Here is a 21611-nt window from a genome sequence, read left to right as displayed (position 1 = left end):
TGGTCCATTAGTTGTATCAAATGTATCATTCTAATGCAAGAGGTTAACACAGGGGAAACCAGAAGTGAGATATATGGGAACTCTGTATTATCTTGGCAACTTTTCTGTAAAACTAGAACCACTCTAAAATTAAAATTTTGTTTTAAAAATAAATTCTGTTGAGTTGATCATTTGTGAAGCGAGGTGATCATCAGTGTAAGGTCCTGCTGCTTGGATGGCCAGAAGGTGGGAATGAAAGGGAGCCATTCAGAGCCAGCTGGAAAGAAGCTTAGCTCATTCAGGAAATGATAATGAGGTGGCCTGGGTCACAGAGTAAGGGCAAGGGAGTTTTCTGAAGACTCTACCAAATCCCCATATAAGACAGAGACAACATTTGGTCATTGGACGTGCACGATTGACCTTGACCCCAGAATACAACCACATTAGCCATGTAAACTGGAACTTCTTTCTGAATTCACTACTGTCACCTGCATTACCACGTGTTCCCTACGCCAAAATCAGTAGTTAGCAAGTAAAAGAGAAGGAAAAACAAAGAAGAGAAAAGAAACCAATCACCCATGTCCTTGCTACACAATTCCAATCCCCCATGCGACACAATTATTGAGAGTAGATTTGTCTACACTTTTAGTTTCTGCAAGTGTGTCATTTGTTAATACTGAGAAGAGGTGGAAAAGCTATAGGAACTCCCCAAGACTACACAAAGGAACAGAGGATAACAGCCTATCCAAAAGTACAAGCTTAAAAGACAGTAATGACCAAAAAATCGAGTTAACTTTCTGTTTGTATCCTACTGTGTTCAAATTGTTCAAGTAACTTCTTATAATTCACTGTGCTGTGTTCTATTCAATATATGGGTAAGAGAAGCAAGAAAATCATAGCATTTAACACGGACTAGAGTAATGAATACAAATTTGCCACATGAAAAGGCAGCTCAGGGGCTGCCTTAAGGCACAAGGGAAGGATTTTCAGGTGACAAGCATAGTAAACACCTGTAAATAGAACCCCTCCTACCCCCACTGCAACCCAGAACAGAACAGAGGAGCAAGGCAGGGGCATGATCAGTGCAGGGCAGGTTGGGGGCACCATAACGGTACAGCCCAGGTATACCATGGCCTCCACAGAGGGGCATCCAGTACAGCAAGAGGCTGAAAACATGTTACCTACTCCTTACTAAGAAGTGACTAGTAGTACAGTCTATCATGCCTGGTTCCAGAAAAAGCTGATGTGGATTTGACATGGAGAAGAAGCTGAGGAGATGGGTCAGTTTGATATTTCTTGAGTAAAATGAATTCATCCTAGAGATTTTATGACATGGGGCATGGGAGAACCAGAATCAAAACTGGCTCAGTTTGAAGACCTGATATGGCCAATTAATGATACCAAAACTAATATGGGGAAATCAAGTGGAGCTGGTTGAGTGTGGATCACTGTATGGTTGGGGGTAGTCCGTTCTATTTGAGATCTTTTTTTTTCTTTTAGATTTTATTTATTTATTTGAGAGAGGGAGTGAGAGAAAGCAGAGCACAAGCTGGGGAAGGAGCAAAGGGAGAGAGAGGAGCAGAGTCCCCACTGAGCAAGGAATCCAAAGTGGGGCTTTTTGTGTGAATAGGTCATAGACATCTAGATAGCTTAAGATTTTAGATGTAGCAAGCTTTTAATAATGAAAGTTGTTCATTAACAGATTTACACTTAAGTGCTTGCGATCTAAGTAAGATCACACGAAGAAATGAAGAAAATGGCCTTCTATTGAAATCTTTCCCAATTGTCCAGAATCCTTTGTTTGTTTGTTTGTTTGTTTGTTTGTTTGTTTGTTTTTAGAAAAAGAGAGCACATATGAGTGGGTGGGTGGAAGAGCTGGGGTGAAGGAAGAGGGAGAGAGAGAGAATCTTAAGCAGTCTCCATGCTCCACACCCAGTACAGAGCCTGACATGGGACTCAATCTCACAACCCTGAGATTATGCCCTGAGCCAAAATTAAGACTGGATACTTAATGGATTGTGCCACCCAGGTACCCCGAATTAGCAAGAATTCCTTTTCTTAAGGTTTTCTTTTGTTATTTGAGAGAGAGACAAAGAGAGAAAGAGAGAGAGAGAGAGAGAGAGAGAGAGAGAGAAAGCACGAGCAAGGGGGTGGACAGGCACCCACTACTTCCTTAAAAAGTAACTACATGAGAAGTCTTGTGTTGGTGTGGCCATTGTATTTCCATTTTAACATGACTCAACCCAGAGCACTGTGAGGGAAACAAGAGTCCTGGGGGAATGACAAGATTGTCAAGTGTACCTAAAGGGGGCATGAGCTTTAAAATGTTGAGAAATGCTATCTTCAGTCAATGACCTGATGTTCAGTAATGACATCAAGAGCCTCAGCAGCCTGCGGAGAGGCCACACCACACAAGTTTGTCCCCTGGAAGCACATGAGCAATGAACATACCTGCACTGACCTAAATCTTTAGGTACCAATCAAGTCATGAGATCTATCTCATCTCTTTTTTTGCTTAGAGGCTGTTCACATTTATAAGGCTACTGGCTTTTTTTTTTTTTAACATGAAGAATATACTATAAGGCTTTACTCAAGATCCCTTATCCCCATAAATATCTTCCCTGAGTGCCCAAAAAGGAATTGAATCTTCTGGGGCTCCCAAATTGCCAGATCAGTATTTTTACATAGTTGCCAGTCTGTTTGTATTGTGCACACAGAAATAAAAATACTATTCTCCATGGTAGTAACTGTTTTTCTTATCCTCAGATTTAACAGTTAAGCTAGTAACCTTGTGCAATATTTAATAGAGTTTCACTCAAATGCAGCCCAATTTTCTCCTCAAATAAAATTCCATTTTAAGCCCTAGGACTTGTATGCCAAATTTGGTCCTTTAAAAATAACGGAAGATATAAATTTTTACCACTCGGTTATAGACTTTGGAAAAAATAAGGTTAGTAATGAAAAATATCATACAAACTAAATAACTAATACCAATAATGAAGGCCATCTCAACAATGCATCTTCCACGCAGTGGGATTAGCATGCAGGTCACATCGAAGCTGAGATCTGAATGGAGTGGAAGCTTGCTCACTCAGCACCTTTGGCTTTCAGACTCTATTATCTTGCTTACTTAGTAAATTTAATGTTGTGTAATTTATTTTTTATTGCCTCATCTGTAAGTCTTTCTCTTTCTTCAACCCAAGATATAACTTTAGGGGCTTAGACGGCCTATTATACTCAGAAGTCCGTTTTTATAAAAGGATAAGGACTCTTGTTAAAGACGATTAGCAGCAAACACTGCAATTTATTGGAGCCAAGTAAAAAGATGCTACATTGTATTCCAAAATCATCACAACGAGGATGGATTGAGGGCTGGAAAATAGGAAACGCCACTCAGCAGTGCATATTGCCTTCAGCAGGAAGACCTCTACCAAATTATTAAAAGAAAATGCATCCCTCTCAGCATCAGCATTTTTCCCTCTTGTGAAAGAGTAGGATCTTTCATAACTGATTTACTCAGATATAATTTCTCTATTCCAAAAACGTATTTATGTATTTTTTTCAGTTCGCACAAATCCTATTATTCTTCCCCTCTACCACCTTTATAACCCTCGTCTATTTTACTGCCAATACTCTGAGATGAATATGACCCTTGTAAATCAGCAATAGATGGCATTGCTCAGAAAAGGACAAACACAGAGGAACACATTCCACAAATTTGCAGATCCAGAAACCCAATATCATGCTTTAGGGGGAAAAATGACAATAATTAAAAAACCCAGATAAGTTTAAGGTCTAACCCTCACAGACAAGAGTACATATCCCTGATCACTTGGGTAAGCTATCTTAGGAATCTGAGAGATGGTCTTATTTTAAAAGTTAAATCTGATAGCCAACTAGGATTCATAAAGAGCCTACCAGGTACTCACATTTGGAAAAAGACATGAGATGACAATAAAGATTTCTCTGAGAACTAGGAATAGGTTAGAGTTCTCATAAATGAACCAAATATGAACAACACATAAGCTAGATTCCTCCGAGGTCCTGGGAACAAGCATGTTCATTCCTGTGTCTACATTGTGTACCTCATAGAAACAACTCCAGCTGCATCTATGTGTCCTGTCTGTGTGGTCTTTGGAAGGCAGTGCAAGCTTGTCCAAGGTCACATTCAGCTATGGTGCTGGTATTCTCAGGAGATAACAGCATGCATGGCTCATGAACGTAGACTCTAGAATCAGTTACCTGGGTTTGCATCCAGGCTTCTTTGCTTACTAATTGTGTGACTCTGGGAGAGTTACTTTTCTGTTCCTCCTTTTCCTCAACCAAAAAATGGGGATAATTATATATAGCACAAAGCTGTTCCGAGGATAGCAGAAGTTCATGCGTGAAGGGCTCAGAACAGTGCCTGCCAAATAGGAGGCACTTGACAACACAAGCCATGATTATTTTTATTTTTTCCTTAAGGATGACAGAAAGATAAAAATATCTAGTCCTGATGGGGAAGTTGCATCACCTGCTGCTATTTCTGGAAACACGAAAGTTGTGGGTGGTCCCCTTGGTCACAATGTGTTTAGAGTACAAATGATGATACAGTGCAGGAGGTAGAGTTAGGACACCCTTTCTTATTTTAACATCCTTATTCTCTCTATGCTTTGATGATCTTTATTTTTATTTGATTTAAATTCCTCACAACATCTTTCCCTCTCGATACTGAATTGTGTTTCGACGTGGTTATTGTTAGGCCTGCCTCCCCGGAGGCGGCTGTGTTTTAACTGCCACAGAGCATCCCCCTCGCATCTCCTTCATCGCTTCCTTCCAGCCTAATGCACAGGCTCCTCTCTCAGTCACCCTGTGTTTCTTTTTAGCATGCAGCCTTTCTCCCCTGCTGCTGAGAATGATATTCTGCTCTGACAGCCAGTCTCACGATTTTCTCCAAATCCTTCATTTAAAAACTCACCTCATCCAAGAGACCTTTCCAGAATGAAAATGGTACCCTTAGGAAGAGAGCAAGTGCTGACCTGGAAAACTACTCTCTGCCTCAGACCTCATTTTTCTCATGCACCACTCCATTCCTTGGAGCTTCCTAGGTCATATTTTGCTCACATTTCTTTATCTTTTCCCATTTCCCTCATTAACCTTTCAATTTCTCTCGAATTGGTTCTCTGTCCATAATTGTATAGATCCTTATTTTCGACTGCTTTATGTTTACCCACATTTTCCATATAGTGAAATTGATTTTAGGGGGTGCATTCACTTGTTAAGTAAGCCACAAACTCCAGGCTGACTATATGGTTTTAATCAATGTTTTCATTGTGTACATAGTTTCTCTGTGGACCTCCTCTTATTCCTGCCAAGCAATCAACTATTTGTCAAGTGCCAGTTCTTGTAGGCACTGTTGCTTACCGTTCAACTTCATTAGTTTAACTAAAAAGGAAAACAATAGAGTAGTAACTGATGGCATCTTTGAGCAAGCAGATGACCTGTTATATAACTTATATTTTCATTCCTTGCAAACTAGAGGGTAAATTTGATCTAAAATTGTGTGGATTATGTTTTAGGACTAGATTCACATGAAGTATAAACCCTAAACCAGTTTAATTTCTATAATGATGAGCTCTGTCTTAGACATGCTTTTTCTCCCTAAGAAGCCATTGCTCCTCTGCTCTGTCCATGTAGCACCCTACCGGGGAAGGTTCTAGGACCAGGTCCTACCCAAAAACAGCCAGCAGTGGAAATGTGACCTTGATGGTCATTCTCTAGCCGACTAGAACAGTTGTCAAAATTTGCCAGGTACTGCTCTCTCAGAAACTAAACGACAGGGAAATTACCGAGGCTGAAAGAAAATGGTGTACACTACCATCAGTCAAACGACAATTTCAATGGAATATTTTTTCTTGGTAAGTTCCACTTTTCAGAGTCCCACCAGTTTTCTGGAGCAGCATATGCCCGGTTTGGGCTTTATGGGGTATTGCATTATTACATGGTGCAGTATTATGCGTTTTGGAGTCTCCTCAACTATATTTTTACCTTAAATCATCATTCATAGGTTGGTGCTTAAGCTGTTCACAATAGTTAAGTCAATAATAAGTTTTCAGTTTGACAAATACATTTAATTTTGCTTAAAGGTAAATGTACCAGACATTTACATACTGTGCCTGAGCTCTGGATCCCTGTTGGGATGGAAGTATGGCAGTGCTGTTTCTTTCTTCATCACAGTCTGCTCTTTGAGAATCCTCAAAGACCACACTTCTAGTGTGTAATGATTCACTGCCTGGGGTAAGGATGAGGACTCCTCTGATGCCTGAGACCCTGGAGAACCCAGAAGGAAGGTCAGGGAAGTGCTTTCCGTCCCCCCATTGTAATTTCTGGTGTTGGCCATCTTCTAGACAACCATCAGAGTAGATTCTGCCCTTAGACTTGACTTTGTTTTGTTTTTTACTCTCATATATCTTGTTGATTCTGCTCTTTCAAAAGGTTCAACTATTTTAAGAAATAAACACCAGAGAGGAGCAGAAAGCAGAGCCTGATGCCTTGGAAGTGTGTAAGTCCAAAAGCATGTAAATTTAGGGCAGCAGGTCATAGAGACACTGCAACTGGAGCATATTTCTTTCCTCAGTGCAATATGCATTAATATTACATGGGCTATTTTCCCTTCTGTCTGTTTTACTTACTTTGAGGAGTAGCTTTGTAGTGACCTAGTACCCTAGTTACCATGTTCTAAAGACATTCTCCGGAGACCAAGGCTCTCTTTTCAGCACTTAGCACAGTTAGCCAGGTAGTATGTGTTGAACTCCTGCAAGTTAGAACATGCCAACAAAAATTATCCCCGGTCTCTCAAAGTCAGTGGTTTGAAACACTCTGGTACTGCCCCCCTTGGGCTACTATGCTGGTACTTACATGAAGGAGAACCCATGGGTTCTATAATTAAATATATTTCCTAATTCAGTGGGGAGAGAGAAAGAAAAACAGAGACAGGGGAATAGAGGTAGGTTTCCTTTTTTTGTCCTCTTTTCACTTCCTCCCCAATCAGTGGCCACTTTGTAAGAGTGAGTGTCACCTCTCTCAGCCCAGCCTAGAATGTTCTGAAACTTTTGTCTAAAACTCTGGATTTTAAAGAAAATATATGGGAAGACTTTTCATGTAACATATATGCATCCATTTATTAAAGGCTTCTGTGAGAGACCTCTGATACTAACATTTAATACTTCCTAGAAAAACATATTTTAACAGATGAAGAGTCTCACAGTTCTTTTGGTTCTGGTAATAAAACCGTTAGGTAAAAAATATACCGATCCCAAGTAGTTTTGGCATGGTTTCCTCTTCTCAGTGATGAACAGATATCTCTGTTATTTGTGTGAAAGCAGTGATTTCGAATGCAAAAATAACACAATATGGTATAAATTTCAGTTGTTAAATATGAAATTAAAGTCAGGTGTTTGCATGGCTGGTTCAAAGGATGTACTTCATTGGTTAGGTATATAAATATAGTGATATTCAGACAACTCATCTATTGTAAAGACCCCTCTGCCTTTAAAATATTTTAAAATTTGTGTTTTTTACATGTAGATTTTTAAATATTATCTAAAAAACAATGGTACCAAACACAAACAGCCAACTGTAAAGCAGTTTCAAATTAATTTTTTAACACTTTTTTTGTGTGTGTTTCTGTAAGAAATCTTTCTCATTTCTCTGAAAGCAGTATCCTGACCTACTAAGCTCTCTCCTGTGTGTTAAAGAAGCTGGAAACTATATTCTTCAGACACCATGGAACAATGTGTGCAAAAGCTCACATACACTCCTTTGTGGAAAGGCAAAGGTGTGATGTAGCCAGGGCACAAAGGACTACTTGGAATTATAGGACTTCAATATGGCAGCACCAGGCATATTTTAAGTCCTTCATAGTTACTAACTCTTTTATTCCCAGAACAATTCTTTCTTAACAGATAAGGAAAGCATGGCATAAAGAGACTAATTTGCTCAAGGTGCCATGTAGAAGACAATAGATGAGTTTTCTTTTATGGTATCAGAGCCAGAAAATGCCTTTAAGATACCACAGAGTTTCTTCATTAAACCATCCTGAAGAACATAAAAAAAAAAATTAAATAAATAAATAAATAAATAAATAAATAAATAAATATCGAGAATCATGGGTTTCCCTGTGAAAAGTCCTCAGATTGTAAATGTTAATTCTCTCCAAATTAATCTTTAAATTCAATTTAATTCCAATCTAAACCCCTTCAGGATTTTAAATAATGTTTTACAAGATGATTATTGTATCAAATTAGATTCACCTGGAAGATAATTTTTATCTGGAAGAAAAAATTCCCAAGGTATGCCATGAAATTTTTGAAAGAAATTGAATGGTGACTTTTACAATCAGATATTTAAAAATACTATAGCGATTAAAGCAATGTGGTAATAAGGCAGGAGTGGGCAAGTGATAAATAAAACAACAATGAAAGTCCAAAAATAGATGCATGCATATGAACAAATATGGCATTTAAGAGGAAAAAAATAGATGTTTGCAAAATGATGTTGGGATATCTTATCCATTTTGAGAAAAATGAAGTACGACAGTTATGTGCATGCAAAACACCTACCTAGAAGAAAATGCTATTAGTTATCATGAAAATATTAGAAGAAATAGTGAAGAATTAAAATTTTAGGGTAGACATAGAGCCTTCTCAGGAATATATTTTTAAAAAGAATATACAAATCTCAGAATTTGGGGTGCCTGGGTGGCTCAGAGTCTGCCTTCAGCTCAGGTCATGATCCCAGAGTCCAGAGATTGAGCCCCAAACTGGGCTCTTTGCTCTGTAGGGAATCTGTTTCTCTCCCTCCCTCTGTCTTTCCCTCTGCTGGTGATCGCTCTCTCTCCTTCTCTCTCCTCTCTGTCTCTCTCTCTGAAATAAGTAAAAAAAAAAAAAATCTTTTAAAAAAATACAAATCTCAGAATTTATAGAGAAAAAAATTAGAAAATTTGAGGTGCTTACACAAAGAGAAAATAAAACACCTTAAAGATGATCAAAGATAACAAAGACAACGTAAACACTATAGGTGAAGAAAAACACATAACAATGGCTGAATAAAAAACACCAGACTGATGTTAACATGACCACATACCTCCAGTGACCCTTTTGGGCTGCACTGGAAAGTATCATACTGAAGCCATATTGCCCAAGCCAAGTAGTTCACTTATTTTTTTATACTTAGAAATCTCCAATATCTATTCCTTCCTTCTCATTTTTAACTAATGGTCTTCCTATATCTCTGAGAAAAAGAAATCAATCAGAATCAAACTGCCTTGTTCTCCCATTAAAGTATCTACTAGCCTACCCATTCTGCAAACGAGTTTGCTTTGCTGCACCTTGCTAAAGATGGACGAATGATCTGTGCTCTTACCTAAGGCCAGAGTCTTACGTAAGATTTGGGCACTGTATAATGTAGCTTCATACCCACCCAAGGACTGTATTTCTAGAATTGTCCTCTCTCTCCTACTTCCTAATTTAGACTCTCTATTGGCTCATTGCCATAGCATGAAATCATCCTAGGAAAGTATCTCCCGTTTTATAAAAATAAAACAACCTTCCCTTGATCCTGTATCTTCCTCTGACAATGCCCCTTTCTCTGTTCCTCTTTAGAGCAAAATTCCTCAACAGTGGAGTTGGCACACTTTTCTCCTTCTCCTATTCTCTTCAGAGTCCAATCCATTTAGAATTTTGTCTCTCCACTAAAATCTCTTTTCTCAAAGTCAGCAAAGACCTTTACTTTGCCAAATACAGTTTCTCCTAAATCCTAACTTATTCTATTTCTCTATCTCTTATGATCTGATCATGGAGTCTAACATGTCCTGTCATAATCTATTGAAAAAAGCTGTCACGGAATGCAGCCCTATTTGAAATTGAGCTCAGAAGACCACTTGGGGATCAATCATGGCGTTTCAAAAAGAGAAATAATATAGCAGCTAATTGTTATGTAGAATGTACTATGCACTAGGCACTGTTCTAGGTGCTTCCCCTGTCTTCTGGGACTCTGCAGCTCCTGGATTTTCTCACACCTCACTGGTCACTTCTCAGGCTCCCAGGATAGGTCCTCCTCCAATCTCTTCCCCATGGATATTGGAGGCTTATGGCTTGGTCTTGGACAGCCTCACTTCCCTGCCCACACTGACTTCCACAGAGTTCCATGGCTTTAAATACCATCACACCCTGATGACTCATAGGCTCATGCCACCTCCAACCACCTCCCCCGTAAACTCCAGATTCCACCCCACTGCTATATATAGCAGTGAGATATTGAATAGTCTTCTCAAACCTACCATGTAAAAAGTGATTCCTTGCTTTCCCCTCTAGACTTCTCCATCTCAACAAAGGGCTCCATCATTCACCTAGTGGTTAGGCTAAGTACCTTGGAGTTGTCTTTTCCCTTTTGTCTTCATATCCCACATCTGAACCATCAGCTGCTCTTTTCAGCTTTGCATTCAAAATATATCCTTAATCTGGTGACTTCTCTTTACCCTTGATGCCAAAACCCTGGTTTAGTCACCTCTTGCCTGGACAATGAAAATTAACTACTGCGTGTTATGATAAACAACCACATGACCTTTCTATCACTCTTCCCAACACCCTCTTTCATACACACACACACACACACACACACACACACACACACACACACACGAGTCTGTTCACCACAGATTACATCTCTGCCTTATAAAACAGACCCTGAATTGTTTCTGTTCTCCCCAATAAAATGAAATCTATAGTCCATAGTTTACAAGGCCTAAATTTTCTAAACCCTGGCTGTCTCTATAGGTTGGTGTCTTATCTTCCTTCTTCTTTACATCCTCTAGCCACATTGGTCTTCTTATAGTCTCTGGAGCACTCCCATCATGCTCCTGCCTGATGCACATGCCCTGGCCTTTGCACATTCTATTTCCTCAGAGTAGATTTTTTTTTTTAAGATTTATTTATTTTTTCATGAGAGACACAGAGAGAGAGAGGCAGAGACACAGGCAGAGGGAGAAGCAGGCTCCATGCAGGGAGCCCAATGTGGGACTCGATCCCGGGTCTCCAGGATCAGGCCCTGGGCTGAAGGCGGCACTAACCTCTGAGCCACCAGGGCTGCCCGACTGGAATGCTTTTAATCCAGATATTAGCTTATATCAGTCCTTGTATGACCTTCCTGACTTCTCTATCTAAAATAGCACACTATATCATTCTACATCCCTTACCCTAATACATTTTTCTTTATGACATTTATATAGCATTATACCTATATGCTATTCATTCCTTGTATATCTTCCACACAAAAATACTAATTCCAAGAGATTAGAACTTTGTCTTACTCATAGCTGTATTCCTAATATCTAGAAAAATGTCTGGTACTAAGTGTTCAATGAATATTTCTTGAATAAATAAAGTAATAAATAAAAGGCAAGCCATAATCTAGAAAAAAAATATTTGCAGCACATAAACAGACTACAAATTAATATTCAGAGTATTAACAATAAATGCAAAAAGACAACCTAATAGAACAATTTTTAAAATGATTGTAAATAGTAAAAACACTGAAGAAATCCAAGTAGTAATAATCACACAAAAAAATGCTACAAACTTTACAAAAAAGCAGAAAAATATCAAAACAATGAGTTACCACTTCTACCACTTTCATAGTGGCAAAATTTAAATGATTGACAATATCCATTAGTGGCTGATGTTTGTAGAAATGGATACAGCTGTAACTATTGGTGACAATATAAATGAGTAAAGGCTTTTATTATTTTTTTTAGAGGGCAATTTGATATTATGAGCCACAGGTTTAATTACATATACTATTGACCTCACAATTTAACTTCTATGAATCTAAAAGTTACAGAGACTACTCACACAAGCCCAGAGCTATTCCAACACTATCTTATTTAACAAAAATCTAGAAATAATCTTAACATCCATTATTAGGAACGTGGTTAACTTTTTTTTTTTTTTTTTTACAGTGCTTAACTTTGTGATGGGAAATGGAATGGAGGTAAGAAATAAAGGTAGAGTCTTCAATTTTTATTTTATATAATTATGTGTTGTGTTTTTTTAAAAACAATTATGGAGTTTATTATTTTTTTTAGGATTTATTTATGTATTTGAGAGAGAGAGAGAGAACAGAGAGGGGGGAGGTGTATAGGGAGAGGAGAAAGAGAATCCCAAGCAGACTCCCCACTGAGCACAGAGCCCAACACGGAACTCAATCTCAGGACTCTGAGATCATGACCTGAGCTGAAATCAAGAGGCAACTGCTTAACCAAATGGGCTACCCAGGCACCCTTATGATTATTTTTGAAAGAGCTATGATAACTGGAAAATGTTTCATGGGTGAAAACTATGTCCAAGCTCAAGAGGCCCTTTAAATAGCTCTGAGGATGACGTTGTCAGTTATTTATTGTTATATAACAAATTCCAAAACTTAGTGCCTTGAAGTCATTTGTTACATTTCACAGTTTAGTGGGTCAATGCTTGATTCTTTTGCTCCACACAGCACTGGCTGAGGTCCCTCAGATCTATTGGTGGATGGGCTGGCTCCTCAGAAGGGCCCAAGATGGTTTCATTCACAGGTCTGGCACCCCAAGGGGGATAGTTAGGAGATTGGGTTCAGCTAAAACTGGCAAGTGGATCACATATACGTGGCCTCTCCAGCATGGTAGTCATAGAATGGTAGACTTCTTATGTGGAGCCAACACTCACAGAGACAGGGTTAAGACTCAGGAAGTAGAAGTTGACAATGATTTAAGGTTTAGGCTCAGAATGTGGCACAGTGTTAAGATTTGCCAAATTTAATTGGTCAAAGCAGTCATAAAATCTGTGCATATTCAAGAATAGGGGCCGTAGACCCCCAACTCTCAAAAAGACGAGTGTCAAAATTTTGAGGCCATCCCAGATGAATTGAAGTGATCAGCCCTAGCTCTCTACTCATTCTCCATCTTTTTTTTTTAAGATTTTATTTATTTATTCATGAGAGATACAGAGAGAGAGGGAGGCAGAGGGAGAAGCAGGCTCCATGCCAGGAGCCCGATGCAGGACTCCAGGATCACACCTGGGGTCAAAGGCAGGCACTAAACTGCTGGGCCACCCAGGGATCCCTCATTCTCCATCTTTACAACTTCCATTCATAGATTATTAGTTCTGACCTCAACCATGCCCTTTCTTTTGTTGGGTGAAACAGTGTGTTCAGTTTAACATAATTAGACAGAGAAACTCAATAGAAAAGCTGGAATCTCACTGGAAGTTGATGGTATAGATCTGACGAGAGTTACACATTTGAGAAGCAAAGTGTTTAGATAGTAAGAAAAACCTCAGGAGTGAAGGATATCACCCAATACATGCAGAGACAGGTCAAAGATGGATTAAGAACTGTACAAATTAGCAAGACCGTTGAAGGACCATAACAAATCAACACTGTGGTGATTATTTTCTCAATAGCTATGCTTAGTAAGAGAGAAGTTAGATTGTTGGTCTGAGCTAAGAAAGGTATAGCCAAGGAGGATATGAAGGAATTCCAGGACCCCAGTGTTCTCTAGCAATTTCACATGTTGGTAATTATTTTCAACATATTGTGAACTTCTCAAAAAAATGTAGGAAATGGGGAATGCTTATGTGCAGGTGGCCCAAGTGATCCACCATATTGTTGATTCTGCCCAGGAAAGAAGGTATAACACAGAGGGAGTTGATAACTTGAAACACAAGGGAGGATAATAGATATGGTTGGATTCAGTAATATTAGATGTTAAATGTTTAGGAACAGAGTCATTCTGTATCCAATAGAAGACCAAGGGTTCAGGAAGTAAGTTGCTCAAGTTGAAAGGAGTGGTGGATAGGAGGTCAAAGGAGACATCAGCGAACCCTGAAATGGGGATGTCTAATTTATTGAGTACCTGCTATATGCCAGTGGCTGTTCTAAATGCTTTAGCTGTATTAATGCACTTAATCTTTGCAACAGTCTAATGGGGTACTGATGTTACATTCCAGATTTATAGATAAGGAAATTGAGGCATCAATGAAGTAATAGGCACAGATTAGCAATTTTCCCTTACTTACCCAAGAGGTAAGAGGATGATTATATTCAAACCTATGAAGCTGGTTCTAAAGCCTATTCTTAGCTTCTATCTCTATAGTCTCTAGTGTCTCATGTTTCCTGTTATGATGGCAAGATTTGGGACAGAGAAGAAAATAAAACCAGATGTCAAAGGTGTCTGTATGTAAGTAGTTGACAGTATGAATTTAATTGTTTTTTTCCCCAAAATTTACATTCCTAGATTTAAATAAACTGAAAAAGAAAGTATGTGAATTCCAAAGTCTTATTTATTGCAAAATCAGCTATTTTCCTCTCTCTCCCTTCTATTTTCTCCTTCTCCCTTCCTTCCATCTTCCTTACAGTCTTCACACAACTGGACTATGCCACCCAAGGTTTCTTTTTTTTTTAAGATTTTATTTATTTATTCATAAGAGATACAGAGAGAGAGGCAGGCAGAGACAGAGGCAGAGGGAGAGGCAGGCTCCATGCAGCGAGCCTGATGTGGGACTCCATCCCAGGATCACAGGATCATGCCCTGAGCTGAAGGCAGGCACTCAACCTCTGAGCCACCCAGATGTCCCATCCCCCAAGTTTTCAATATGAAGCCCTAGACATGACAGTCATTTTGTCTAGTAGTATAAGCACAACCATGAACAACTTCAAATATGAACACAGTCAATTTACTAAAGTAATCACTGAACAGATAATTCCTCATTAACGTTATGACACTCTCTCCTTTTATCCTCAGATGCTTTACTACCCTCATTTGAATTTAGAAAAGTAAAGAAAACTTTAAAAGCCTCTGATTCAATGCCTCATGTAAACAGCTTTCTCTGTTCATACAGTAAAGCAATCCTTTTTTTCCCCTTATCTCAACTGTTGTCCCTCCAATGAAAATCATTTCTGATATTTTTAAGTCTAAAACACAAAAATCACCATAAAAATAATGAGAATTGAAACTCTCTATAGCGAAGAGGAGATGACAGCTGCCTTCAGCCTGAAGAGCTGGAGCAAGCAAAGACAGCAGGAGTCAAAATGCCAAGTGCATTAGACCAGCTTGGTCTTTCAGCTTTCAACCTATTCATCTAAAGTCACAATTGTGTCACCCGCTGGTCTTTACACACATTCACAGTCTGAGTGAAGAATTGTCACATATGGATAAAGAGGAGAGAAGCAGTTTTATCGTTTGTGTCAGGAACTTGTACATTACTCTCAATTAAGAGAGACCATGAGTTATTTTCAAATGCTACTTCAGTATATTCATAAGGGCTTTCGGCAGATCCACCTCCACTGGCTGATAGCCCTATCCGCGTCTACCATGTCACCTGGTTCTGGAGCTAGAGGACATTTTCAAGCACTAACAGGGTGGTGGTAACTAATCAAGAAGACTTAGACTAGAAGCCTTCTGGTCTAAACAACTAAAGAAAAATTGAGGATGGTGCTGAACTAGTCTTGTTGTGGAGAACAATTGTAATGCCTTCTATCACTTATTGCCAAAATATTCCCATTATGTAAATATATGTTATGACTTATTTCAACCATATAGTTGCTGAATTATTTCAGTTGTCTTTTTCTTCTTCTCAAGTAGGTTTTATCATTGGTAAGGAGCAACAATTGTGGCTTGTGTAGTATTTATTTTCTATACACAATGCTTCTCTCAGATCTGCTCTATCTGCCAGGAGGATAGTTACCTCTATATCAATTCCATAATTTGCACTTCCTCTGCTTACTTCCTAAGTCTGAGGACAGATTGACCCCATCAAGAATAGATAATTATTCCCCAGCCATTGTTTAGTGAACAGATTATCAGAATTTTCCTCCTGGTATTTTAGTGCACTATTGTTATATTTTTAACTTGGGAAGTTAAAACTAAAATGCAATTTTCCAGAACAATTTAGTGTACATACACACACATGCACACACACGACATAATAGAGTCTTAAAATAATTCATTTCTATTTTGATTTTTACTAAACCTTTATTGCATGATAGATACTGTGCTAGGTGCTAAGAATAATACAGAAATGAATAAGACCTGGCTCTGGCCTGGGAGACTCTACCCAGTGGTAAAGGAGACAGACAAGGACATAAATTACTCTAAAATGAGACAGTCTGTAATAAACATGACCCTGGGAGAATAAATAAAATATTCTAAGAGTGTCAATTATATACATAATTACAAGGGCATTAAATCACTAGGTCTACACGTTAAAGCTGTATAAATAGGAGTTTCAGCTAGACCATCTCTCAACACACAAATTTAGCACAGCTCTGTGTATTGGTTGACCTTTATTCCAAAAATTATCTTTGTAATGTGGTTTTTAAGGTTGATTTCAAATGTCCATTGATCTCTCTAGCTAAATTGGCGTTTCTCTCCTGAAATGTCATTTTCTTTGTTGCTCCTCACCTATTCTCCATCCCCCCGGCCTTCTCTCTCTTCAATCCTTCTTTACCTATTTTTCCTCTTCATTCTATTATTCTACTTCCTCCTTGTTCACTCCCTCCTGTAGCTGCAAAGTTTTCCCAGACACAATGCTTTCCTCTCTCCTATTATTATCCAAGTGGTGGGAGAAGCAATTTTCTTTTGAAGGGAAAATGTTATCAAGAGAACAATAATCCCCCCTCAAGACAAAAAAATCTGTTCAATCTGGGATTGTGCTGGTCCTTGGAAACAGGAGAAGTGAGCATCTTCCTCTAATTGTCCATGGCTCTATTAACCAAGCTGCTGTTCTTTCTGTATAATGAGCAGTTGACAAAGGTAAGAAAAAGGACATGAATTAACTACTTTTGGCCAGCATGATGTGGGCATATGGTAGGAGAATATGTACTCAATTATTGGTAATTGAACCTCTTCTGGTAGGATAAGCATAGTAAATGTATGTAAGCACCCACTATTTCAGATTCTAGTTTTGGGGCTTATTTTTGTTGTTGTGGTTTGGCTTGGTTTTGTTTTTTATTGTGAGGGCTATAAGAGAGCCTGGATTATCCCCTTTTCACAAAGAAAGTAAGAGGTTAATGTTCAGTAATATCAAGTGAACTGTAAATGTCTCTGAGAAACTGATACAGGCACCTTAGTCTCTGGACTCCAAATCCAGTGCTCCTTACTTTGATGCTAGCATCCAACCCCCTCGTACTAATGTGTAGAACTTGAAGGGACATGTAGTTTTTAAAATTCATTTGATAATCACTTCATTTTATACTCTAAAATGCTCATGATTGAAAAGAATCATTAGGAATTCAAATATAACTTTTCCCCCTACTTCCTCCTTCAAATTATGCTCCGCTGATCTCAATTAGGAGAAAAATATTGTAACTGTGGTTCACACTTGTAGTAGTGATGCTTCACCAACCAAGCATGAGATGGAAGTTCAAGAGACATCAGTGGAGAAAAGAGAGCTCTCCTCATTAATAAAAGCAATTAGCATGTCCCCAGCTGAGCACCAGCTAGCCCAGGGTGTTCTCCGTGCACTGAAGACAGCTCAGTGCAGTTTGTTAACTGGGCAAGCTACTCTTGGCAGGAAACTAAATGCTGTCACTGATTTTAATTGTTCTCTCTACTTTACAACTCCTGATTCACAGCCGATGGTGCTTAAGGGGAAGTTTGTTTTTGGAGAAAACTTCCAGTGCATCTAGCCCTCTGAGACAGCAAAAGTTGTCTGCATTTTGAAAAATCAAAGTGGGGCATTTAATTTCTCTAAATATTAGGGTAGACACTTTCATGCCCAGTGACTTATTTTGGACGAATCATGCCTGCTGGGGAATCACTGGTGGAAACAATCCTCAAGCCGTTACTATCTTCCATCACATCTCTTAAAACGAGGTCCTGGGGTAGTGATCCTAGTGTAGGAAGGGAAGATGTGGACATTCCACGTGAGATTACGGATGAAATTCCTTTGACCACTGGGACCAAGGACTCCACATAGTTTGGAAAACTTCCAGCATTTGCGCTCATCTTTGCCTAACTTCCTCATTAACTTACCAGAGCAGGGTTTGGTCTGTTCCTTCAGATGCTAAAAAAGGAACACATTCTGGTGTCTTTGTCTACTGATGAGTTCATTTTAAATGGATATGGCAATAAAAAGGGAGAGAAAAATATCATATCTGGCATAAACCCAGTCCTCGTGGGCAACTGGAACATGAGTCATCGCTTCCCAGAACACAGCTACCTCTAGAGAGCCTGCAATGGTGCAGGTGACCTAATGGCCATTTTAGTTGCTCAGAACTCAGCTCTTCTCTCTCTGCTGCTTATTTCTTCTCTGCCAATAAATAACTGACTTCTAACTCTTGAATTCAGCTTCTACTTTTAGTTTCTTAGTATTGCCATCTCTCTGGGTCTTGACTTTTCTATGCAACTTTAGTGAATTTTTGTCAGGTTCTGACTGTCCAGTATCCCACCCCTATCCACCTTCCTAATTATCTTAAATCTCTCTTCTAAGAAATTCTTGATTATGTGCCTTCTTGGTGGAGATCATGCCTCATTTCTATTGTGGAAATTAGGGGGTCCTACTCTTCTCTTTCCCTGACTTCGAGGACCTGGGGAGTAAGCACTGATTTAAATTTTGCCAATGTGATAATATCTTCTAAAATTTCAAATCTTGAGCAAATGATGGAGGAATTTGAAAGTGGTTAGAGGGCTTATTCATCTCAGCAGTAGTAGCATATGCAGTACATATTGTTTTTGTGCATGACTTTGGCTCTTGTTTATTTTCCTGACTCTGCATTTCCTATATATCTCTTTTTTTTTTCTGTCCTCCTAGAGATGTCTTTCCAATAAATTCCTTTTTCTTATAAAACATTAAAATGTAAAAGCTACAAATACTGGAAAATTTTCTGCTTTGTTCACTGGAAATATTTAGTGCATCAAGCAGTGCCTGGCACAGAGTGAGCATTCAATGAATATTTATTAAGTAAATAAATGGAAGGATGGAATGCCAATTATTGTCACTTACAGTCAAGTTTCCCTGATGCAATGTAGGAAAAGGAACTCAAGCAGAGCCCAGTGGTCTTTCTGAGTTGAGACAGTTTAGAATTCAGGAACTATTGGAGAAAGGGATGCTAGTACACAGGAAAAGCTATAAAGATCTTTAAGGGATATTTTTGAATCTTTGAGTTAAAGTTTGTCTGAGGACACATGGGATGAAATTCCATAAGGCTGGAGAAAGAAGCCCCCAAAAGGGGTAGGTTGACTAATTCCCCAAGTTCACACAGGTTTTTTCCCCCTACAGCCAGACTGGAAAGACTTTCTACTACATGGGGTGGAGTTCTCAGAAAGCTCCCATCTTAATACTTGAGCTAACTTATACCTAGAATAAAGACTAATCTGGACCATCGTAGCAAACATACAAGAAATTCTTGAAAAATTAAAATTACTTGCAGGTAACTGCTGTATGCCAGAAACAACACAGTTTAAAGGAATACAACAAAACTCACCACAAAAAAAACCCCACAAATTTCACAATGTCTAACATAAAGAAATTATCATGAAGGAAAGAATGCAGGAGAATGTAAACTACAATTGGGAGGAAAAAGGCAATACAAAGAAACAGGATAGTGTTGTAATTAGCAGATAGGGTTTTAATACCTTTTATAAATATTATAAATATGCTCGAAGATATAAGGAAAACATAAATATGTTAAGAAAAACAAGATTTTCAGAAGACCCAAATGAAATGTCTAGAGATTAAAACTGCAATAAATGAAAAATACACTACAAATAATTGCCTATTAGATACTGTAAAGAAATGATCAGTGAACTTGAGGACACAGTAATAACCAAAATAAAACAGCAGAGTAGAAAAATGAACAGACTCCATGAACTGCGAGACGCTCTCAGTCAGTCTAACAAGTGTGTACTTAGATGAGAGGGAGAGACAGAGAAGTTGAGACAGTAAAACCCTTGAAAAAAATAACAGATAACATATAACAGATAAAACAAATAGCAGATAACAGATAAAATGTATATAATTTGCTGACAATATTTGATATTGCTGACAATATCAACCCCAACATAACGAGTTTTATAAACTCCGAACAAAAGAAACTTAAGAAAACCACATCAAGGCATATTATTATCAAATTGTTGAAAACAATGATAAAGAGAAAATATTTAAAGCAACCAGAAAAATATGGCATCAGATAGAAAGAAACAAAGAAAATATTTATAGCAGATTTCTCGTCAGAAACTATGTTAGCCAGGAGATTATAGAGTATCATTCTTTGAGTATGGAAAGATTATCAACTGATAATTCTATATCCAAGAAAAATGCCTTTGAAATATAAATGTTTAATCAAGTCCATTCTAGACTATATAATATATAGTATATATTATAATATATATATATATATTTTTAGATCAAAACATTTATATTTTTTGTTACAAAAACAAAAATAAATCCAAACAGGTAATGAAATAAACATTTTTTAACTCTTCCATTCTGGGTTCTCTGTCCTAGAATTTAATAAACAGTTCAAGTTTAGATTGCTTCAACACTTCTGGATGCTATGAGGTCTCCATCTTATAACCATGTTTCTCTAGTTCAGCTCGTAACTGATTATAGAAGTCATCCTCTACATTGTCATCATCCCAATTATCCTCCCAGACATGTGCATCTTCATCTTCATCTAAACCAGCCCAGTCTTTGGCAGGGAACTCCTCGAACTCGTCATCTTCCTCCAGGAGACCCAAATCTACCGGCTGCTTCTTCTCTGACATGGCGATGCTCTGCGTTGATTATATATATATATATATATATATATATATATATATATATATATAATGTGTATATATAGCATATGTATGCATATATATATATGTATGTATCTATACACATACATCTGGCACTTTCCTATAAAGTTAATCACACATTTAGTCTATGACCCAGCAATTTCATTCTTTGATTATGACTTTATTCAGAAATAGGGTGATTGTAGATGTCATTAGTCATACTATGACCTCAAATGAGGTCATACTAGAGTAAATGGGCCCTAATCCAATAGCTGGTGCCCTTATAATAAAAGGAAAACTGGACCCAGACACACAGGGAGGACTACCATGTGAAGATAGAAGCAGATATTGACGTTATGCTATCACATGCCAGGGACACCTGGGGCTACCAGAAGCTGGGAGAGGCAAGGTAGGAACTAGCTCTAGAGACTTTGGAGAGAGCACACTAACATCCTGGCTTTGGACTTCTAGACTCCAAACTGGGAGATAATAAATTTTTGTTATTTTAGCTCACCTAGTCTGTGGTACTTTGTTATGGCAGCTCTAAGAAATCATAAAACTATACATTTATAGTGGGTGACTGTTGGGGCACCTGGGAGGCACAGTCAGTTAAGCTGCTGGCTCTTGGTTTCAGCAGGTGGTGCTCTCAGAGTCGTGAGATTGAGCCCTATGTCGGGCTCTGTGCTCAATGGGGAGTCGGCTTAAGACTCGCTCTCCCTCTCCCTCTGTCACCCCTCCCCACTCTCTCTCTCAAATAAATAAATATCTTTAAAGAGAGAGAGAGAGAGAGTGACTGGTACTGTGTGTGAATTATCTCTCACAAGACCTGATTAAAAGCAGAGCATTG

At 38.4% G+C, this 21611-nt stretch overlaps 1 long non-coding RNA gene and 1 pseudogene across 1 annotated transcript in view; one reads left to right on the top strand and one right to left on the bottom strand.

Moving 5' to 3' along the window:
- The window catches only part of LOC140593885 (uncharacterized), a 61964-nt gene that overhangs the window by 4099 nt on the left and 36254 nt on the right, over positions 1-21611 (top strand). Inside the window, exons 2-3 of the long non-coding RNA XR_011994252.1 lie at positions 6454-6520; positions 11975-12006. This is a non-coding gene — a long non-coding RNA (uncharacterized lncRNA). The remainder of the gene's footprint in view (positions 1-6453; positions 6521-11974; positions 12007-21611) is intronic.
- LOC140593884 (26S proteasome complex subunit SEM1 pseudogene) lies at positions 20511-20760 on the bottom strand (annotated as a pseudogene).

This window comes from Vulpes vulpes, chromosome 9 (assembly GCF_048418805.1).
Source record: "Vulpes vulpes isolate BD-2025 chromosome 9, VulVul3, whole genome shotgun sequence".
NCBI classification, from domain to species: Eukaryota; Metazoa; Chordata; class Mammalia; order Carnivora; family Canidae; genus Vulpes; species Vulpes vulpes.
This window is presented reverse-complemented; position numbering and strand designations above follow the sequence as displayed.